General features: G+C 37.7%; 1 long non-coding RNA gene across 3 annotated transcripts in view; it reads right to left on the bottom strand.

Annotated features, from left to right (window-relative positions):
* LOC106947343 (uncharacterized) overlaps positions 1-8,901 on the bottom strand; it is a 51,589-nt gene that overhangs the window by 18,086 nt on the left and 24,602 nt on the right. The window contains exons 2-4 of one of the 3 annotated variants that reach the window (XR_001424967.1): positions 5,016-5,166; positions 4,234-4,309; positions 1,102-1,467 (exon numbers count right to left, since the gene is read on the bottom strand). This is a non-coding gene — a long non-coding RNA (uncharacterized LOC106947343). Of the gene's footprint in view, positions 1-1,101; positions 1,468-1,648; positions 3,154-4,233; positions 4,310-5,015; positions 5,167-8,901 lie in introns of those variants that run through there. The other 2 variants (XR_001424966.1, XR_001424968.1) reach the window with 2 other exon arrangements.

Raw genomic sequence — 8,901 nt, forward strand, 5'->3', positions numbered from 1 at the left:
TATAATCCCGTGCGCCTTATAGTGCGGAAAATACGGTAATCATCTCCATATCCTTCAGATTTAATTTGAGTCTCAAAATGAATTACAGAGAAAAGAGAAAACGTATGTTCTAAAGGATAGTATTTTAGAAAAATGCTAACAAAATGTTATAAAATTAAACAGTTAAATTTTTATCTGCCATACATTAACTCACTTTATCAAAAAGAAAAAAAAAACATGTTTTTTCCAGCAGATCCTTCTCTCTGCCATGTTTGATGCAAGTTTTACATTTTACTAATTTACCAAAAGAAAAACCAAGGTAAATATCTTTGTTTTGATTTGAAGTTGCTCCCAAACTTTTTGCTCCTCTGACATGATTAACAAACTTCTCACAAAAAATAAAGATCTGGAAAACTAATGAGTGTGGGTCAGAATCACAACCTTTTCTAACGTTCCGTCACAAGAAATGATTTTGTTAGTTTCAAAGATGCAGTTCACTCAAATTACAGCAACAAATAAATAATTAAAAAGTAAACCTTCTCTGAAGCAAAAAAAAAAAAAAACAGCTAATCATTTACTTTGACAATCACTTTTTCTTTAACCTTTATATGTTTCAGTGTGAAACATTGTGATTACAACTTTTATGACAAACAATCGACAGATGACTGAAGTTGTAATCCGCGGCCATTAATTATCGCCAACAGCTTGGTTGTGTGATTAAATTTGATTAGTCAAAGAGGCTCATGATGTATTCCCTTCTTGTGCCAGATGTCTTAATAATTACAGTTACTCTGGTTCCAAACTTGTGCCGAGGCAATTAACAGCTATGCAGGTGTCTTCTGCTGCTTGGACTGCTGCCCAGATGTATGCCTCTCTTCAGGATTTGGTCAGATTAGTGCCATATGTGAGAGAAATGGTGGGTTGTGGAGTTAGCGGTTTATATTCATAAGGGTTCCCAGCAGGTTGGTTTCTTAAAATGTGTTTTTATCTTTCGCGGAAGTGCATTTCAAAGAGGATTTAGAAGAAATTAAATGAATTCTCCCTCACTTCCTTTACAGGTCTGCAGAGACTGGCGTGTATTTTACCATACATATATAACTTTAAAAAAAAAAAAAAAAAATGTGGGATTTATTGAAGAATTTTAATTAAATTGAATTAAAAAATACCTTACTAACAGCAAAGGAATGTTAAATGTTGTTGTAGCTCAACATTTAACAAATATCTTCCAGAAACATGTGGACGATGATGAAGCAGTGAAGAAGACACATTTTCTTCATACATGACTCATTTACTTCTGCCACTCCTTTTTAAGTCTCTGACCGTGTGGTCAGAAAGCCGGGCAGAGAAATGGAGTCAGGATTATCATCTCTGCCTGTTACGATGAACAGAAGAGATGTTTGAACTTCTCTTTGGCCCTGCTCCGCATCCATGAAGCCTCTTTTTCAACTCTGGTCATAGTTGAGCTTTGGAAATGTAAAGCAGCTTCTCCTGGTTGTAAAAAAAATAAAAAAATAAAGCAGCTTGTCACCATAGTTACACATGGTAACTACTACTGTTGAAAAGTTTAAAAAAGGGTAAATCCTTCCAGCTGCGCAGCTTCCAAAGCCAGAAGGAATAATTGTCCCAAAAAGAAGCAATGCCTCAACTAAAAAAAAAAAAAAAAAAAAAACATGATGCATTAACTTCATTGCAATATATTATATAAACAAAAGTGGCTGCACAATTTAAAATGTATTGTTGATTATTTGCATTTCCCCCTCATTAATACTTGGTGAATGTTCTTTATCAAGTTGCAAAGAGACCGCACACTTTCTGCATCACCAGGCTTTCCAGCTGGATATTTACACGCTCTGGTGGAATGGTAGAATTAGTTTGAATTCGCTGGTCTCTTGGCATAGACCTGGGTTTTAATCACAAAGCCTGAATATTAAATGGGGTTGCTGTATAGCCCATTGCAGAAAGCTTAGTGCTGCTTTATGTCATCCACTCCAAAACCACACATTTGATGCGTCTCTGGGATCATTATCATGTTGGAAGATCCTGTGATCTTCTAGCCAGCCAGCTGGGGGATTTAAAGTTTTTAAAAAATATATTGGTTAGTAATTCACAATATCTAATGCATCAGTGTCACTGCAAGCAAAACAGTCTCACATGTTTAAGTTTTAACCATCTGATAAAAACCGTCAAACACAAGGGAAAGACAGCTGTTTGGGATGTTCAAGAACCAACCAGAAATCCAGATGCGCAATTTCTAATGTCTCTATTGGCAGTTAAAGCTGTTTTACATCTGCTTGGACTGAGAAGAAGTTGGTCAATTCAGAAGTCCTCTCTCTGGAACCAACACCAACTAAAATTTGCAGATCCTTTTAAGCTAAACTGAAAATCGTGAAGAGAAACATGATAGTCAAACTGAGTCTCGGGTCGTTTTTGCCACCATGAGAAGGATTACATGTGGAGAAGTCAAGGTGATACATTCAAACCTAAGAAAACTGAACTGTCAAGCATGGTGATGGAAGCATCATGCAATGGGACTTTACACGCTGTAATGACGCCGTCACTGATGAGTTCTACATAACGGCTGGAAAAATAAAGAAAGAGCGACTGGATGGCTGAAACTTAGACACTCCTGGTTGTTTGCACAGCAAAAGTAGTTTGGAAAGGACTCAGTTGTACTGAAAATGTAAAAATCAGTGTTTAAAAGCTGGGTCCTGTGTCAGGAAAAACGATTTGCATGAAAGAAAAAGAGTGACAAACATTCCAGCCAAAGTTAAATCAGAGGCTTAATTACTACAAAATACACATGGTTGAGGTCTTACAATTCTTCTTCCAGGGTAGAATTAGAATCATTTTGCAACTTACAACTGTGAATGTTTACATCATTAAAATATATCACTCATATCTATGATCGACATGTGACAGGACAGTGTAGGACACGTTGCTGTGTGGGGATTTAGTTTCCTTGAACATTTGCGAGTCGCTGCAGCCTTTTGCAGCCCGGGATTTATATTTACTGACGATACACATCGCTGAGGAACAAACGGGCGATGGAAACGCTCTGAAATGTTTATCTTCATTTGCTGATCTTAATCTGTGCAAATTTGCGGCAGAGCAAACAAAGGGGAAACTTGCTGCAAACACGGCTTGATGTTCCGCTGCAGTCGCCGTCGGTGGGCGCTGGAGGGGGGGAGGGGTGTTTGGAAAGAAAAGCAAAGAAAAAGACAGCGACTAATCAAAACAAATGCAATGCATTAGTTTACAAGTGCACAGGCCTTGGCCTGGACGCAAGATGTCTCAGCCCAATGACTTCCTCATTTAAATTATGACCGGGCCGAACAACACCAGTTAGGACCACGACCAAGTAGCAAAACAAGTCAAAGACATTTGCCTAACTAGCAAATGTTTCCTATTATTTTCTTTTCTTTTTTTTTTTTAATGTTTCCCATGCAGCCGTTTATAACAACTTTCTTAAACTCTCATGAATATCTGAAGAAAAAGAAGCCCCATGTTAAAAGAAGCATAATAATCATATGCCGTTGCGAGGCTAAGTGATTTAGTGACTTTGAGCCCTTTCACACTTTATTCTCTTTAAAAAAAAATGAAGCTGATTAATAGTGGTGGTGGGAGGCACATGGCGCAGCATATTTCTCTCCCTGCACAGCCTATTCTTTGATGTTGTTGTTTTTGTATGTTGCACCTCCCAATCATTTGAATATCACACGCAGAGGGGGCTCCTACTCGGCCACTCGCTGCGCCTTTGTTGCCGTGATTAAAGCAGGTGTCGCGCAGGGTTGTGTTTGTTAATGACAGTTCGCATTTAAATAGCTGTCACTCGTCTGTCAAGGGGAGGGAAGGAGAGGGAAATGTTTGTTCCTGGGCCTCCAATGTACTCAGAAATGCATCTCTTTTACATAAGCTTAACCTAGCTTTGCAAATGAGGCGGCAAAAGTTTTACAGGAGTTTACCTGTTTAAAAAAAAAAAAAAAAAAAAAAGACTCTCCAAAGATGCTGGCGAGTGATGAAAGTCCAAACTTGCAGAACGAAGGCAAAGTGCAAGCTAACCCAGTTGAAAGTGTTGACTTGTAAGTACTTGATTGCACGATTAGGAAGTGTGTGTATGTTTTATTAATGTACATTTCTATTGCACAACATGGACAACCTTTAAAAAAAAAAAACATGGTGCAGCCAAACAGAGTAAAAAGTTGCTATACAGGAATTAAAAGCTTTAAAAGTAGAAATTAGTAAAAGCAAACCTACTTGGATATAGATGCGTTATGGGATCTGGTTTGGTTTTCGCCTGGCACAACATGTTAGGACTTCTGTTGCCAATTATCTTAAAAAAAAAAAAAAGAAAAAAAAAAAAGAAAACATGCATTTAGTGTCAACACATGCAGCCATGTTTAAAATAATAGCAGTCCAGTATCATTATCCCCTGTTGAGGTACAAAATATACATTTCTACACTGAATAATTTTTAGGTATAGCAAAGTATTAGAAAAAAACAGCAGACTCAACAAAAACGACATCAGTTTGGCAATTCAGTTATTAACAGTTCAAAATACGGACAGTATGCAGTTTAATCAACTCGGTTCTGTGAAAAAAAGCAGCTGTTCTTCTTTTAGGTTGGAGGTAGTAAATATTTTGCTGGTTGCAGAGCATTTCTCACTAAATGTCTGAGCACAGCAGCTCATTCCAGACATTGTTCAGAAGAACAGCACAGTGCGCTGAAACAAGGGCACAAAGTGAAAATCTGCTCTGTGAAGATGAAATGTTATGATGAAATTATTCCAAACCCCGGGATGAAGAAAATTCACAAGCGTCATTCAAATGGATGCAAGAATGGAAAATATGGCAAAGAGCAATGCTTAGCACTGGGTTATGAAACATGTTTTCATCTGTATTGTTACAATTAAAACACCGTCACGTGAAACAAAGCTATCAACAAGGGTTATTATGCAGTCTCAGGTAAACTCTGCCATTTTTTAAAACAATCACATAACTACGTTGCCTTTAATTGTTATAAAAATGCTGTATATGCACCTCAGTCATGCAGCTGGGATAAACAGTCAGTAGAGTGGCTGGGCTGATCCTCACAGATAAAGAGCTGCATCACCTAGAAGGAGCTTTGACTGGACCTGTTGCGCTGACAGAAGTCAGTCCGGTAGTTTTGGTGTCTGATCAGGATGCCCCACTGTGGAAATACCAGAATTCAACTGTATAATCGATGGAAACACCTAAGGATCATTCTTAATGAGGTTTGGAAGGAAGACATTGAAAAGTTTCTATGGTAATCTCCAACAATGCAATCGCAAAAACAGAATAAACTTCAGGTTGACAATAAGAAAACTAACAAATCAGAATCTTAAGTCGTTTTTCCTGATGGCATTTGTAGAAATAAAATCTCGCTACCATGTTTGAAATTACAACCCTGCTCTCACTGTGCCGTTCTGGTTCTGCTGCAGATTTCTTCCTGTTAAGGGGGAATTTTCATGTTTGTTGTCGCTACATGCATGCTCAACGGGCGGGATCTGTCAACACATGATTGTCCAGGAGCGACTTGCAGCAATCTGCTGGGTTTCCTCATAAACACCCACATATATAAATAAACAAACCGAATTATTTGACGTTAAGAATAATAATCATTTTATTAATTCCAAAAAAGGAATTAATTTACCTTTTTTTTGCAAAGTGCCTGTAGATTACATTTATTTTAAAGAGGATTTATTGGGAATGTTACCCGTTTGTGCCATATTAGCAGCTACATGAATGTCATTTAATCCATAAACACCATTATGCAGTAGCTCATAAGAGCAAGTAGGAAGTGGTTGCATCGACTCATTTGAATACAAGGGAGCTTATAGATCTCTCTTACATAAAGGTACAGCCCCCATGGTTTTATTTATCACCATGCAGACAGTTCTTGTATTTGTGGCTGCCACCAATCCCAGAAGTCAAGATTTAATGTGCTGCAGAGTGTGTCATATTTCCTAAAGTTTGCCTGCATTTTAATACCGCATCTGAAAAACAGAGTGAGGAGGCCCTTAGAGACTGCAGCGTGGCGCCGTGTAGCATCTTTTCAGAGAAAAGTGACAACAAGGAGGCAACATGACATTATTCTCTACACTAAAACAGGTGACATTTGTTAGTTTTGGGTACATATATATGTGTTTTTTCAAAGGAAGGAAGAATAATGTTAAATTATGCCTTTCTGCGAGTATTAAATCTGATCACTTGGTTGCATCCGAATGTGAAGAACAATTGTTCCGTCCTTGAAGCGAATTACATCTTGCATAAAGGGTTTCTGCTCCGTTTTATTGTTTAACTGACCTTGGTGGGTCAAATACAGTCACTTGTTCAGTCATGACTAACTTTCATCATAAAGTTAGTAAAACGAAGTGTAAGGGGGAGAAAATTGCCTTCTGGAAGTAATTAGCCATAATCATGCTGTTCTCTTGCATTTGGTGGCATTAGCTTACCTTCACTCTTAATCAGGCTTTGTTTATAGGCACCCAGGGGCGTTGGAAATTTAAATGCAAGCGCTAAAACTGTTCCATAGATGTCCATACAACAGATTATGGAGCAAAACAGGTGTTCTGAGCAGACATTAGTGCTTGTTGATGACATTAGCATTGCTGCTAGCAAAGAAGTTGAATAGTTGTTTTTTTTTTTTAGTTGTTTTTTTTCCCCAGCTTGACAATGCCATTCGTCATGTGTGCTTAAAGTTGCTTTCTGAAAGAAGAAAACAGATATGCGAGGCTTGACTCTGCCCATCTATTGGTTTACAAATATGTACCCCGGTCAGAATCTAATTCTGTTTATTAGCGCCGAGGAACCAGGTTGCTCATTACGTTCACCTATTGATCGCCTCAGCCTGACAGAAGGGAGATTAGCAGTCAACTTTAAACACCTCAATCAATAATCATCTCCCTAATTGGGTATTAGCAACAAGAAAGTGGACTCGCTTGTCACACAAACGAGGAAAAACGGACGGAAATTCACCATCTTCCAGCACGAGTCTGGTACGTTATTCATCCAAAACATGCCCTTGTGACTTCAAGTTTAAATTAGAGTGCCACCCTAGAACTGTGATGCTTGAGCCGTCGTTGATTTGTCATAATCCTAAACCTTATTGAATTGTGCTGCAAATCTCCAAAGACGGCGCATGTTTGCATTCATTTGCCAGCTTTCTGCAGCACGCTGCTTAAAGATTCACAAGAAGTAATTAATAAATCTGAGACAAAAAGAAATTAATGTCAAATCTCATTTAGGATATTAAAATATATTTCATAACGTGAGAGCGCCACACACAAAAGTGTTTGGAATATAATTCAGAAGGTGTGTCTGCAACAGAAAAAGCACTGCACATCACAAAGTAGAACAAACACACTGTGAAACATGGTAGTGGCAGAATTATGTTGTGGGTTTGATTTTCTTCAGCTGGAAATGTGCTATTATAAATGCTGGAAAGCTTAAGATGAGGAGTCAAAGTCGGCATCCAAATCAGTAAATGGATGGATCTACTGGGAGGAAAGCGGAGTGACAGAAAAACGGCTCTAAAGACGACTGTGGACGTGATATATCATCACATAAATGAATTTGGAGAACTTCTGCAAGTCAAATTTTGAGTCAAGATGTAGCATGCTGATAGACTCCTGATAAAGATCACTGATGCAATTGGATGAAAATGTGCTTTGATGAAATATTAGTTTAAAGTGAAGCTTTTTTAGTTTTAATTACATTTCCCTCTGACCGTTTTTCTTTTGTTTATCGTTTTTTTTTTTTTTTGTTTGTTTTTGTTAAATTGCACAGGATAAATGCCCACATCAACGGTAAAATAAATAAATGACCAAAAACCTACCATATTAGCATGGATATTTGTATTTTTAGGAAGCACTACAAATCCTTGATTACAATTTTTACATGCAAGCAGGAAAGAAAGGTGCGTTTCTTACATTAGTTCACGATCCGCTTGTCCGTACATCCTTCTCCAGTTTTTATTTCTGCAAGGACTTTACATCGGGCGAGTACAGACATAACTGTAAGCATAGGAGTCTTTGCATGTTTCATAAAACACAGAAACACTTTGTGACAGCTGCTCCCTCAGTTTCATCTTTATGATGTTCTCTCTCACCTGTCACCCCTTTTATTTTCCCCTGACAGTAAATTAAGCTCTCAAAGTCACCTTCTACAGCATTCTGCTCCCATTTCATCATCACCTCTAATAATGCATCTCCGCGAATTTAGACAGTTTCAATGTGCTTTTTCTTATTTAAAATTCCTGTGGAATCTGTTAAGAAAAAATGTTTTTCACCTACTTTCCTTCTCAGCTGTCCATCACTACCGCCTGATTTTGCTGTTGTGGCTGAGAATCCAATACAATAGCAATGTTCTTACATTATACTAAATAGTAAAAATACTTTTCAGGCTGCATCCACCTCTCCAAGGATAAACTTCAGCTATGACCGCCTCACAACCTTCAGTTTGCAGATATTGTGTGAAAAAATAGTCAATACTTCATACCAAACATACAAGGTTATAAGTTCCAACTTTTAGAAACCTTATAGAAGTCTAAGTGCCTGTCTATTGGCGAAACAGTGTGGTACAAATAAAACTTTTTCTTAATTCCTGAAGACCAACACTGACCTTAACTAAGTGAGGTCTGCAGTTATTTAAATGTTCTTGGTCAGTCACTAATCTACTCTTGGATTTACTTGGGTCACCATTATTCAACGTTTCCATCTAAATAACGGCCCTTATAGTGGTTTGCTTGTGCTCCATAATCTATATAGGTTAAATTAGGGAACACCAGACAAAAATGGAAGAAACCTACATTGCTTTTGCCCATATGTGACCTTTTTAATATGACAGTATTTACAGCACAATTATTTTTTTTTTCCTAATTAGATCCAGATTTTTTTTTTTTTTT

Source organism: Poecilia latipinna, unplaced genomic scaffold (assembly GCF_001443285.1).
Source record: "Poecilia latipinna isolate Pla-1442-1.1 unplaced genomic scaffold, P_latipinna-1.0 Scaffold236, whole genome shotgun sequence".
Taxonomy (NCBI): Eukaryota; Metazoa; Chordata; class Actinopteri; order Cyprinodontiformes; family Poeciliidae; genus Poecilia; species Poecilia latipinna.